The following is a 12,801-nucleotide window of genomic DNA, read 5'->3' as shown; positions in this document are numbered from 1 at the left end:
GGCCATGGTCCAGGAGCCTTGTACGCCTGCCACGGGCCATTCTTTCCTGGACTGTCCCTGACGAAAGTCTGACGGTGTGGCCCTGTACCAGCTCGGAGGGAGCATTGGCTCTCCAGCCTGGCCTCCCCATTGTCCAGTCACTGGCATGACTAACGGCAGCACCCGTTTCTAGTGCAAAAGGAAATGCCCAGGCCCACGCCGCTGGGATGAAAGAGGCCTCCAGCTGAGGTATTGGGCTGGGCAAAAAGTACCTTCGGTTTCTAAGTAAAAATAAAAGACACATTTTTCATTTTCACCAAGAACTTTATCGAACAACGTATTCAGCCTTTTGTTCCACTACCTTCTGCCATTTTTCAGGCAACTTCATAATTCCATCTTCCCAAAACTTATCTTTTTGAGCAAAGAACTGTTCCAGGTGCCTTTTACAGTCTTCCAGGGAATTGAAAATTTTTCCATTAAGAGAATTTTGTAAAAACCGAAATAAATGGAAATCCAAAGGTGCAATGTCTGGTGAATACAGCGGATGAATCAGAACTTCCCAGCCAAATTGTAACAGTTTTTGCCTGGTCATCAAAGAAACCTGCAGTCTTGCAGTATCCTGATGGAAGATTATGCGTTTTCTGTTGACTAATTCCGGACGATTATCGTCGAGTGCTGCTTTCAGTTGGTCTAATTGGGAGCAGTACTTGTTGGAATTAATCGTTTGGTTTTCCAGAAGGAGCTCATAATAGAGGACTCCCTTCCAATCCCACCATATACACAACATCACCTTCTTTGGATGAAGACCGGCCTTTGGTGTGGCTGGTGGTGGTTCATTTCACTTGCCCCACCATCTCTTCCATTCCACATTCTCATACAGTATCCACTTTTCATCACCCGTCACAATTTGTTTTAAAAACGGAACGTTTTCATTACGTTTAAGTAGAGAATCGCGTGCGGAAATACGGTCAAGAAGGCTTTTTTCGCTTATGTGGAACCCAAACATCAAAGCGATTGACATATCCAAGCTGGTGCAAATGATTTTCAATGCTTGATTTGGATATTTTGAGTATGTGAGCTATCTCCCATGTGGTGTAACGTTGATTGTTCTTAATAAATGTCTCGATTTGATCGCTATCAACTTCAACTGGTCTACCCGACCCTGGAGCATCGTCCAGTGAGAAATCTCCAGCACGAAACTTCACAAACCACTTTTGACGTGTTCGCTCAGTCACAGCACCTTCTCCATACACGGCACAAATCTTTTTTTGCATTTTGGTTGCGTTTTTACCTTTCTTGAAACAATAAAGCATAATATGCCGAAAATGTTGCTTTTTTTCTTCCATATTAAAATGGCTACACAAAAATTCACCAATTTTGATGAGTCTTTTTTAAAATGCAGGCTGATATGACAACTGTCACATACAAACTAACAAAACTGTTTTGAATGAAGTTAAAGACAACTAAGTGCTACTAGAGTCATCTTACCGAAAAAACTGAACGAACCTTTTGGCCAACCCAATACCTGCTTCCAGCAACCGAATCCAGGCCCTGAATAACCTGAAGCTGAAACCTTGTGTTCGGGCCCTGCAAGCGCATGCGCACACGCGAACATGGTCCCACATCCTCCCACGCTCCCTCCCTCCCTCTCCCGAGCACGCCCACAGTCACCCACACATTTTCACACACACGTGTGCACACACAACCATCCTGTTCAGGGGCCAGACAGCAGTTAATCCGACTCAGCTCAGGTTTTTGACGTTCTGAAGAAAAAGAGGAGACTAGGATTTGAGAGACCCCAGATGTCGACCGCAGTACCTCTTTACAGATCAAGACTCCGTGGGCCAGCTCTCAATCCTCCACACCCCTTGAGGGGAGGGAGAAGGGGCCTGCGCTGCCCACCTCGAACACCCCATGTATCTGACTGTCTGCACCACAGCGGGGCTCTGACTGGGCTAAGAGCCTCTTACCTCCTCTTTACTTACATGATAAGCATGGGGCAGGGTGGAGGTGGGGCGGGGGGGGGGGAGGTCAAGGTTCTGGGAGAGGTGGGAAGGGTCATGGGAGAGAGGCCCCAGGGCAGGGAGGCAGAATTGCAGATGGGCCTCCAAGTATTGAGAGGATCTCGGCCTCCAATGAGTCCCAAAACAACATGGAGTCAGTGTAGAAACCTTTAAAATTGCATTTAACTCAACTCAGCTTAGTGAGGGTCTGCTATGTGCCAGTCACTGTCAAAGGATGCTAAAGAGAGGAGAAAAAAAAAAAAAAAAAACCCATTGTTCCATCCTCCCCAGGGAAGTGCTGCCGCCCTCTGGGGGCACATTTCTCCCCACTTTCTTTCTGAGAAGGGGCCTTCTTAAATGTGATGGCCAGCACAACTCTGCCACTTTGGGGGGATTTCCATCAGCGTGATAGAGGGGCAGGAGAGCCAGCCAGGGAAGCTCTGGGTCAGTGGAAAGCATGGTGTGACTCTGCCATAAACGACTCACCCTTGAGGGCCAGGGATTGATGCTGGGCTCTGCCCCTTTAACTAACTGGCCTGGGCTGTTGCAGTTTTGTTGTTGTTCTTGTGAATATTTTAAAACTGTTTGTCACTCTCTTCTTATAGCACAATCGTTCTCCACCTGGCATGATTTTGTCCTTCAGGGACTTGTGGCAATGTTGGGGACATTTTTGGTTGACACGAATAGAGGGAGTGCTACTGGCATCTAGTGGGCAGCAGGATGCTGGTAAACATTGTGCAATGCACAGGACAGCTCCCTGCAACAAAGAATTAACTGACCCCAAATGTCATTTGTGCTGAGGTGGAGAAGCCCTGTGGTGGCTTATCAGTTCCCGCCACTATCACTGTGATTCCTCTAATAGCATCTCTCTCCATTTCTAATGTGGGATTTCCAATCCATCGTGGGCTGGGAAACTGGTTAATCAAGCTTGCTAGGACTGCTTCCTAAATAAGAGTGAAGAAGTGTGGAATCCAGCCCCATGGACTACTCATGGAACCAGTGCATGAGCTTTGTGAGCCTGACTTAAGCTTGACCGGGCCTCAGGAACTGGCCTCAGGACTCAGTGGCTCTAGCAAAGATGGGAGGTGCCAGTGACAATGGTCCTGGCCTTCAAGAGGGGTGTCCATTCACAGAGAACATTCATCAGGGCTCTCTGGTGCCCGAAGGGTGGCTTCCTCCCACCTGCTTGGACCCTGGCCCACTCCTCTTTGGTTTCTGCCTACTCTGTTTGACCACTGGATCCTGGCATCTTTGGCTTCTGCTCCCAATGTTCCAATCCATGTCCGTCTCCTGATCTTCACTCTGCTCTATGATTTGTCTCCTCCTGGCCTCGCCCTGCAGTCAGGCAGATAGAACAAGAGGCACTCTTTCTTCCTTCTGGGTTTTCCATAGCATTCTGCGTGGGCAAGGGGACACACTCATGACCTCTGGGTAAGTGAGGCTTTACCATATTTGGTTTGGGAATGTACCATATATATGATGCGCCAACACTCTGTTCACTCCATTCCAAATTTTTTAGGACTGCTTTCGTTGTGAGGGATGGAAATGAACTCTAGCTGAGCTAAGCAAAACAGGAAATCTATTGGAAAGACCCCAAAGGTATCTCAAGAATTCCAGGGTAGGCCTGCTGTTAGGCCTCAGGGATGCACTGAAACCAGGGACGGGGCCGTGTGGAAGCACAGAGAGTCCTCCCCTCTCTGCCCTCTGCTTCCTGCTTCTCCCTCCCCATCTGTACAGAACTTGGGAGGAGAAAATTTCCAATGAAAACAATGGCAGCTGGGTTAACAAGTCCTCTATTCAAAGGAGCAACCGGTCTGGGCTGGAACCTCTTGGTTCTGATTCAAAACTCCTGGGGAAGGACTTGGATTTGTAGGTATGCAAATAAAACACTAGGTATCCATGGTAACGTTTATATTGATGCCAAGACAGGACACTGAAAGAGAGCTTGTCAAAGATGCAGAGGGAGTGCTCCTATTTGGGGCGATGAGCTGTGAATGGCTGGGTTGGGTCGAAATGAAAGCAGAGACACTCAGTACTGCAAGTCTGGGTTGGGGAGGGCCTGGCTTAATTCTACTCAATCCAATATGCTTTTAGGAGAAATTACTATAGCTTCAATCCCCAAGGAGCTCCCCCTCTGATGAGAAAGTCAGACAGACACACAGACAGAAAACTACACACCGAGTTACGATGTCCAGAACAGCGGTGTAGACAGAGTGCCCTGTGCATGCTAGAGACCACCTGCATTCCTTGGCTGTGGCCCCTTCCTCTATCTTCAAATCACATCACTCCAACCCCTCCAGGTCAGGTTAGCCAGGAAAAGCTACACAAGGAAACGACGTTTGAACCGAGCCTTGAAGGATGAAGGAAGCATCTGGTTGGCAGACGCAGTGAAGAAACCCATGACTGAGCTTGTGGAAAGCCTCGGAGTCCTGGGTGATTCCAAATGCTCCTTTTCTTACAGTCCTCTCTCTTTCAGTCCCCATGTTACCGACCAGGGTTCTTGGCCTTCCCCAATCAATAGAAATTGATCAGAGGCCAGACAAGAAATTCAGGCAAGGCTTTATTGGAGCCCCTCCTGAAGCACGGGGGAACGAGAACAAACAACAGGTTCCCTTGCTTGCTCGCTTGCTGAGGGGGGCAAGCTTGTTCCTTATATGGGGCGGGGGTAGGGGTGTGTCGAGGGGTCAGGCCGGAGGGGCAGCTTAGGGGTTTTGCCCACCCCTCTGTTGGTGTTGAGTGCAGGGGGCATGCTCAGCACCCTGCTTTTGCTCCTGACACCCAATTTTGGCTCCAGGCTCTTCAAAAGTGGCAGTTGGGTTTTTTGGTCTCTTTGTATATTTTGGGTCCAGAATTTGCCCCAAGTGTGTGCAGGCACGCAGTTATTTTTAGTCCCATACAGTTTCTTTGTATTTTGTAGCTCGAGGAGAGGAGAGGTATGTCCAGGTGCCAGCACTGCAGCACTGCAGCAAAGGGTCCCAGGTCCCAGCCTGTCTCACCCATAGTAATTTTCTATCACTTCTGTAGCAAATTACCACCGACTTAGTGGCTGAACACAACACAAACTTATTCTCTTAATTTTCTGGAGTCCAGCAGTCTGAAATGAATTTTAAGAGGCTAAAATCAAGAGGAAGAATCCATTTGGCCAGGGGAGAATCAGTGTCCTTGCCTATTCCAGCTTCTAGAGACCACCTGCATTCCTTGGCTCACGGCCCCTTCCTCTGTCTTCAAAGCACATCCCTCCAACCTCTGCTTCCATCATCCCATCTCTGTCTTCAGCCTTTGACCTTCTTGACTCCCTCCTAGAAGGACCCTTGTGATTACATAGGGCCCGCCTGAATCATCCAGGATAATCTTCTCATCTCAAGATCCTTAATCACACCAGCAGAATCCCTTTTGCTGCATAAGGTAACCTATTCACAGGTTCCAAGGATTAGGATATGGACACCTTTGGGGAGGCCATTATTTGGCCTACCACAGCTTCCTTCCCCACCCTTCTCACTCTCCTCCAATGTGATTGGGTAGTCTGGGGAGGGCATGACACTGCTGGGATGGGCAGCGGTCAGCTGTGGTGCGGGAGCAGCTCCAGTTTGGGCTGTGCTGGATTAAGCAGACCGAGCAGGCCTTCTTCCGTGGCCAGGCCCAGCCAGGCCCTTGCTCCCTGGGTTCCAGTTTCTCTCTGGAGGTGTCATCAAGATTGTGTAGGGTCTAGATTTGAGGAGGGGAGTTGGAGGTCCTGCCAATTCTGCTTCCAGCTGTGCATTAATAAAGCTGAGTGCAGGTCCCTGCTTAGCTCCTTCCAGCCTGTTCTTGATGGCCCAAGAGCCCAAGGGGAGGAGAAGTGAATGTAGAGTTCCCCAGGCCTGCTGTTATCATGTGCTCATGAGAACCCCAAAGACGCTGGGTGGTGTGAGAAAGAAGTACGATGCCCAGAGCAAGGAGGGTAAACGTCCCCATCGTCCTCCACAATGTCGAGACACAGTGGAGTTTTGTGTTCCATACTGGGGCTGCATTTCGAAAAAGATATTAGAGCAGATCCTGGGAGCATGTCCAGGAGGAAAGGATTAGAAACATGTCACGTGATGAGCAATTATAGGAAGTAGGAGAATTACCATTTGTTGAGTGTCTCATTGTTAAGATATTTTGCATGGAGATGCTCTAATCACTCCAGAAACCCTTGAGAAAAGCACATTTATCCTCTTTAAGAAACAAGCAAACAGGAACTTAGATTACTTAAGAATATCCCCTAGAGTCACACAGGAAAGGAAGGGGTGGGGCTGGACTTGGAGTTGGGGGTCTATCTGACCCCCCCCTCCCTCAAGTCAAGGTGTCAGCCTTGCTCCAATGTTGCTTCTCTATAAAAGAATTTTGTCTGGAGAAAGCTTTTTTTTTTTTTAATGCTATTCTTGTCTGCTTACATTCTTTTTATTTATGTATGTATGTATGGCTGTGTTGGGTCTTCGTTTCTGTGCGAGGGCTTTCTCTAGTTGTGGCAAGCGGGGGCCACTCTTCATCACGGTGCGCGGGCCTCTCACTATCGCGGCCTCTCGTTGCCGAGCACAGGCTCCAGACGCGCAGGCTCAGTAATTGTGACTCACGGGCCAAGTTGCTCCGCGGCATGTGGGATCTTCCCAGACCAGGGCTCGAACCCACGTCCCCTGCATTGGCAGGCAGATTCTCAACCACTGCGCCACCAGGGAAGCCCTGGAGAAAGCTTTTGAAGCAACTGCTAGTTGCCTACCCAATGCCCATTCTCACTTTTTTTTTTTTTTTTTTTTTTACCAATAGCACCATCATTTTACCTGAGGCAGGAGCAAGTCCAGATTTCAACAGATAAACAAAAGATATCCTATACTTCTTCACAACTAGCGTAGTCCATGCAACACAATTTTGGCCTATGTGACAAAAGCAGAAGTCTGCTGGGTATTTCTGGGAAAGTTTTGTTTTCTTGTTGCTTTCCTTTTTTTTCCTTCCTGCTTGGAATGTGGATTGGGGTCTGGAGATGGAGCAGGCATCTTGCAACTCTGAGGCAACCGCGAGGATGAAAGCTACTTATTAAGGGTGGTGGAGTAGAGGGATAGAATGGGGACACTGAGAACCTCACAGAGTTGTTACACCAGCTCTGGGCCGCCCAGCCCTATTGTAATGTGAAGAAATATCTCTCTCTGCATTCGGTTAAGCCGCTGTAGTCTGGTTTCTGTTTCATGCAGTTGAACTCAATCCCTGTTAGTAAAAGGGACACTGCAGCTCTCCTTACGTGCCTGAAGGACTGTCTTTGGAAGTGGGTTTGGACTTTTCCTGTGTTGCTAGGGACTGTGGAAGGTTCAGAGAAACAGAAACTGGCTCAGTATGACGGAGAAAGAATCTTCGAGCTATGCCGTTTGTTCTTGGCCTCAGTGGAAAAGTTGACAGGGAGTTGGGGCAGTCCTCACCCTTGGGAGTTTCAGAAGAAACTGGATGGCCCTAAGCTGGGCCGACTGAAGGAACAATGTTTGGATCAGATAAGGGCTGAACTAGATGAGGTCTACATATCTGAGCGTGTGAGAGGCTCAGTTATACCATCACATGACCCTCCTAATTATGAGTCTTTGCAGGATTGTGCAGTGGGCCTTTTTCCACATGCACAGGTAAGGGAATAAGCCTCCCTTGAGAAAACAACTCCCAGCACTGGGTTAGCCTTGGAAGGAGAATTACAGAGGTTGGCTGTGATTAAATGGCTGGATTAGATAATCTGGTTATGCTGACTTTGTGTTTTACCTTTCCCTCCAGGTCTCCCACTTCATATCATGTTGTCTCCGGAGAGGTGTATCACTCAAAAGTTTCTCAGTTGTAAGTGGCATAAAATCCCAAAAAGGGAAATTCTTGGCTCAATTAACTAAAAGTCTTAGGGGCTGGGCTTCCCTGGTGGCGCAGTGGTTAAGAATCCGCCTGCCAATGCAGGGGACAAGGGTTCAAGCGCTGGTCTGAGAAGATCCCACATGCTGCAGAGCAACTAAGCCCGTGCGCCACAACTACCGAGCCTGCGCTCTAGAGCCCGCAAGCCACAACTACTGAGCCCACGTGCCACAACTACTGAAGCCCGCGCGCCGAGAGCCCGCGCTCCTCAACAAGAGAAGCCACCGCAATGAGAAGCGCGCACACCGCAACGAAGAGTAGTCCCCACTCGCCGCAACCAGAGAAAGCCCGCGTGCAGCAACGAAGACCCAACGCAGCCAAAAATAAAAATAAAATTAAAAAAAAAAAAAAAAAGAAGTCTTAGGGGTTACTGTTTTCAGGTGTGACTGGATCAGGTGCACAGATGATGTTATCAGGAGTCTGTTCCTTCCTTCTCTCCCTGCTGCTTATCCCTGAGCAGGTTTCATTCTCAAGCAGTTTTTGCCTGGTGGTGGCCAGATAGTTATCAGCAACCTCAGACTTACATCATAGCAACCCATGCAGTGAGATAGTACTATTTCTCCAGTCAGCAAAAATGCTGAGGAGGTCTGTCATTGGCCCAGCTTAGGTCACATGCCCACTTCTGACCAATCATGGTGGTCAAGGACACTCAGTGCTCTCATTGGTTAGCCCTGAGTCATGTGCTCCCCAATTGGGCCTGGCTGACCACTCAGTCTTTCATGAACTGAGAGAGGGGGTGCAGTTCCACCAGGAAGAAGAATTAGATGCTGGACTGGCTAAAACAACAGACACTGTCTCTACTTTAGGGTTGCTGCTCCCCGTTTCACTCTCTGGCTGAAGAGAGTGCCCATTTACATGGTCAAAACCATCTAAGTCTTTCCAAGACTGTTCTATGTCTAAGGGAGAAAAGGGGGACTTTTTAGGACTCTTTAGAAAGCATAAACTCAGTTTGGCTTACCAAGTAAAAGCTTATGACTTCAGTATTCAATTCAACTGGGATTGGCTACTGCTTTGCAAGATCCTTACCTGGCTTCCTTTGCTCTTATTCTTCACCTGCTGCTACCTAGAGGGCACTGATCCAAAATAAAGGGGCTAGAACTTTTGCCATCTGGATTTGTTGTGACTCAGCCAAGAAGGCTTCTAACACTGCCATCCACTTCAAGCCCACTCACCACGTTCTGGAGACCACTACCTCTCTATTCCCTTCACGGAGAAGGACAGAGTTGTCTATATATGCTAGCTCAACTTCCCTCACCAACTAGCCATTCTGTTTTTATTTACTTACTTTTATTGTTTTAATCAAAGTAATAGGTGTATGTGTTTTAAAAAATCAAATGTACTAGAAGGCTTATAATGTAACTTCCTTACCCCAATTTCTCCTCCCCAGAGGCAACTGCATTTAACTTTTTAAGCTAATTACCTCCAGATTTCTAAGTATTAGAAATTTTATCGTATGTATATAATTTTAGATATTATCAAATGGTTTCCTATTAGTGGAATCTTAGGATTTAGCTCTCTAACCACATCCCCTATTCCTCAACCAAACACATTTCCTATACACCTGTCCATTTTTGGTTAAACCATTATTTAGTGTTTAGGTTATTATGTGTATGTAAAACTTGTTCATAGATGAGCCCTAGAGTGTACTATGGTTACATTTCCTCTCTTATACTACTTGGAGTTACTAATTTTTCCTCTCTCCCTCACTCTTCCTTCCCTCCCTCCCTCCCTTCCTTCTTTCCGTCCTTCCTCCCTCTCCCTCCCTCCCACCTTCTTTCTCCCTCTCTCTCTCTCTTTCCATCCTTCCTATCCTCCTTCCTTCCTTCTCCTCCTTCCTTCCTTCCATTCTTTCACCCTTCCTTCCTTTCTTTCTTTCTTTGTTTCTTTCTCTCTCTTTCTTTCTTTCTTTTTTTTTTTAACATCTTTATTAGAGTATAATTGCTTTACAATGATGTGTCAATTTCTGCTTTATAACAAAGTGAATCAGTTATACATATACATATGTCCCCATATCTCTTCCCTCTTGTATCTCCCTCCCTCCCACCCTCCCTATCCCACCCCTCTAGGTGGTCACAAAGCACCGAGCTGACCTCCCTGTGCTATGCGGCTGCTTCCCACTAGCTATCTATTTTACGTTTGGTAGTGTGTATATGTCCATGCCACTCTCCCACTTTGTCCCAGCTTACCCTTCCTCCTCCCCGTATCCTCAAGTCCATTCCCTAGTAGGTCTGCATCTTTATTCCCATCTTGCCCCTAGGTTCTTCTGACCATTTTCTTTTTTTTCTTTTTCTTTTTTTTTTAGATTCCATATATATGTGTTAGCATATGGTATTTGTTTTTCTCTTTCTGACTTACTTCACTCTGTATGACAGTCTCTAGGTCCATCCACCTCACTACATATAACTCAGTTTCGTTCCTTTTTATGGCTGAGTAATATTCCATTGTATATATGTGCCACATCTTCTTTATCCATTCATCTGTTGATGGACACTTAGGTTGCTTCCATGTCCTGACTATTGTAAATAGAGCTGCAATAAACATTTTGGTACATGACTCTTTTTGAATTATGGTTTTCTCAGGGTATATGCCCAGTAGTGGGATTGCTGGGTCGTATGGTAGTTCTATTTGTAGTTTTTTAAGGAACCTCCATACTGTTCTCCATAGTGGCTGTATCAATTTACATTCCCACCAACAGTGCAAGAGGGTTCCATTTTCTCCACACCCTTTCCAGCATTTATTGTTTGTAGATTTTTTGATGATGGCCATTCTGACCGGTGTGAGATGATATCTCATTGTAGTTTTGATTTGCATTTCTCTAATGATTAATGATGTTGAGCATTCTTTCATGTGTTTGTTGGCAATCTGTATATCTTCTTTGGAGAAATGTCTATTTAGTTCTTCTGCCCATTTTTGGATTGGGTGGTTTGTTTTTTTGATATTGAGCTGCATAAGTTGCTTGTATGTTTTGGAGATTAATCCTTTGTCAGTTGCTTCATTTGCAAATATTTTCTCCCATTCTGAGGGCTGTCGTTTCATCTTGTTTATGGTTTCCTTTGCTGTGCAAAAGCTTTGAAGTTTCATTAGGTCCCATTTGTTTATTTTTGTTTTTATTTCCATTTCTCTAGGAGGTGGATCAAAAAGGATCTTGCTGTGATTTATGTCATAGAGTGTTCTGCCTATGTTTTCCTCTAAGAGTTTGATGGTGTCTGGCCATACATTTAGGTCTTTAATCCATTTTGAGTTTATTTTTGTGTATGGTGTTAGGGAGTGTTCTAATTTCATTCTTTTACATGTAGCTGTCCAGTTTTCCCAGCGCCACTTATTGAAGAGGCTGTCTTTTCTCCACTGTATATTCTTGCCTCCTTTATCAAAGATAAGGTGACCATATGTGTGTGGGTTTATCTCTGGGCTTTCTATCCTGTTCTATAGCTCTATATTTCTGTTTTTGTGCCAGCACCATACTGTCTTGATTACTGTAGCTTTGTAGTGTAGTCTGAAGTCAGGGAGCCTGATTCCTCCAGCTCTGTTTTTCTTTCTCAAGATTGCTTTGGCTATTCGGGGTCTTTTGTGTTTCCATACAAATTGTGAAATATTTTGTTCTAGTTCTGTGAAAAATGCCAGTGGTAGTCTTTCTTTCTTTCTTTCTTTCTTTCTCTCTTTCTCTCTTTCTTTCTTCTTTCCTTTCCTTTCTTGCCTCTCTCCTGGAGCCCTGTCCTGCTTCTTCAGACTGAACTTGTGTCTCCAGTGTCATCTTGGAGTCTTCCTTCCCTCCACTGTCCTGGGAATTCTTTCTTTCTTTCTCTCTCTCTTTTTGGTGGCACAAACCTTCCATATCTTCCTGAGAAAGTGTGCATTAGAAATAAAGATTTTTGAGGTCTTGCTTGTCTGAAACATTTGCATTCTCTCCGCATACTGATGATAGTTTGGCTGGATATAGAATTCAGGTTGGACATAATTTTCTTTCAGAACTTTGAAAGCATTGCTTCTTTGTCTTCTAGCTTCCAGAAGACACTGTGTCACTGTTGAGAAGTCTGATGCCATTTAAATTCCTCATTTTTCTCTGCAGGCCTAGCAGAATGCCTGGGACATGGTGACATTCAGCAAACTTTGTTGAATGAACACATGCTTGTCACATCCAGGATGGTTGGTAAAGTTGTAGTACTTGACATACTGACTCAGAGTGTGTTGCTCTGCCATTATCATTGTCCACCTATGGTTTCTATCTTCTATGAGGGGTGGGGGTGCTCTCATCCTAATCTTATTCTGGAGGGACAGATTCGAAAGACTCTCACCACTGGGCTCCAGGAAGCTATCAGCCTGGTTAGTGCTGATTCCATCCCTGAAGCTGCTACAGAAAACTACTACCATCCAAACACTCTTAGAGGTTGTTAGTTCCCACCACTCTTCCTATTTGCAGGTCGAGGCCATTCAAGCTGTCCCTGTGTGCCAGGGCTCTGGTGTTCAAGGGGGTGTGCTCCACAGGCTGCTCCTGCCAGCTGGCTCCTGACCCATCACAGTTCCCCGCACTACCTCAGCTATCCCTGTAAGTTGCCCCCTCCTCTCCATCCCCACTGCTCCTTCCTCGGTTCAGACCTTGACGTTTCTTTCTTGGAATACTCCTGTAGTCTCCTAACTCGTCTCTCTCCCTATAGACTAACCAACCACATATGGCAGTTTTAAAACATGTCCACAAATCTTTGACATTCCTCCTTCCAAAATGTGGAGGCTAATTGCCCCACCCCTTGAGTGTAGGCTGGCCTTACTGACTCACTTCTAACAAATAGAATATGGCGAAAGTGACTTATGTGATTAAGTCCCTTTGGCTTCCTTTTCATCTTCTCTTGGGTGTCTGGCTCTGATGTTGGCTGCCACATTGTGGGTAGCCCGAAGGAGAGGCTCACGTGGGGAGGAACTGAGGCCTTCCGCC

This window comes from Eubalaena glacialis, chromosome 2 (assembly GCF_028564815.1).
Source record: "Eubalaena glacialis isolate mEubGla1 chromosome 2, mEubGla1.1.hap2.+ XY, whole genome shotgun sequence".
NCBI classification, from domain to species: Eukaryota; Metazoa; Chordata; class Mammalia; order Artiodactyla; family Balaenidae; genus Eubalaena; species Eubalaena glacialis.
This window is presented reverse-complemented; position numbering follows the sequence as displayed.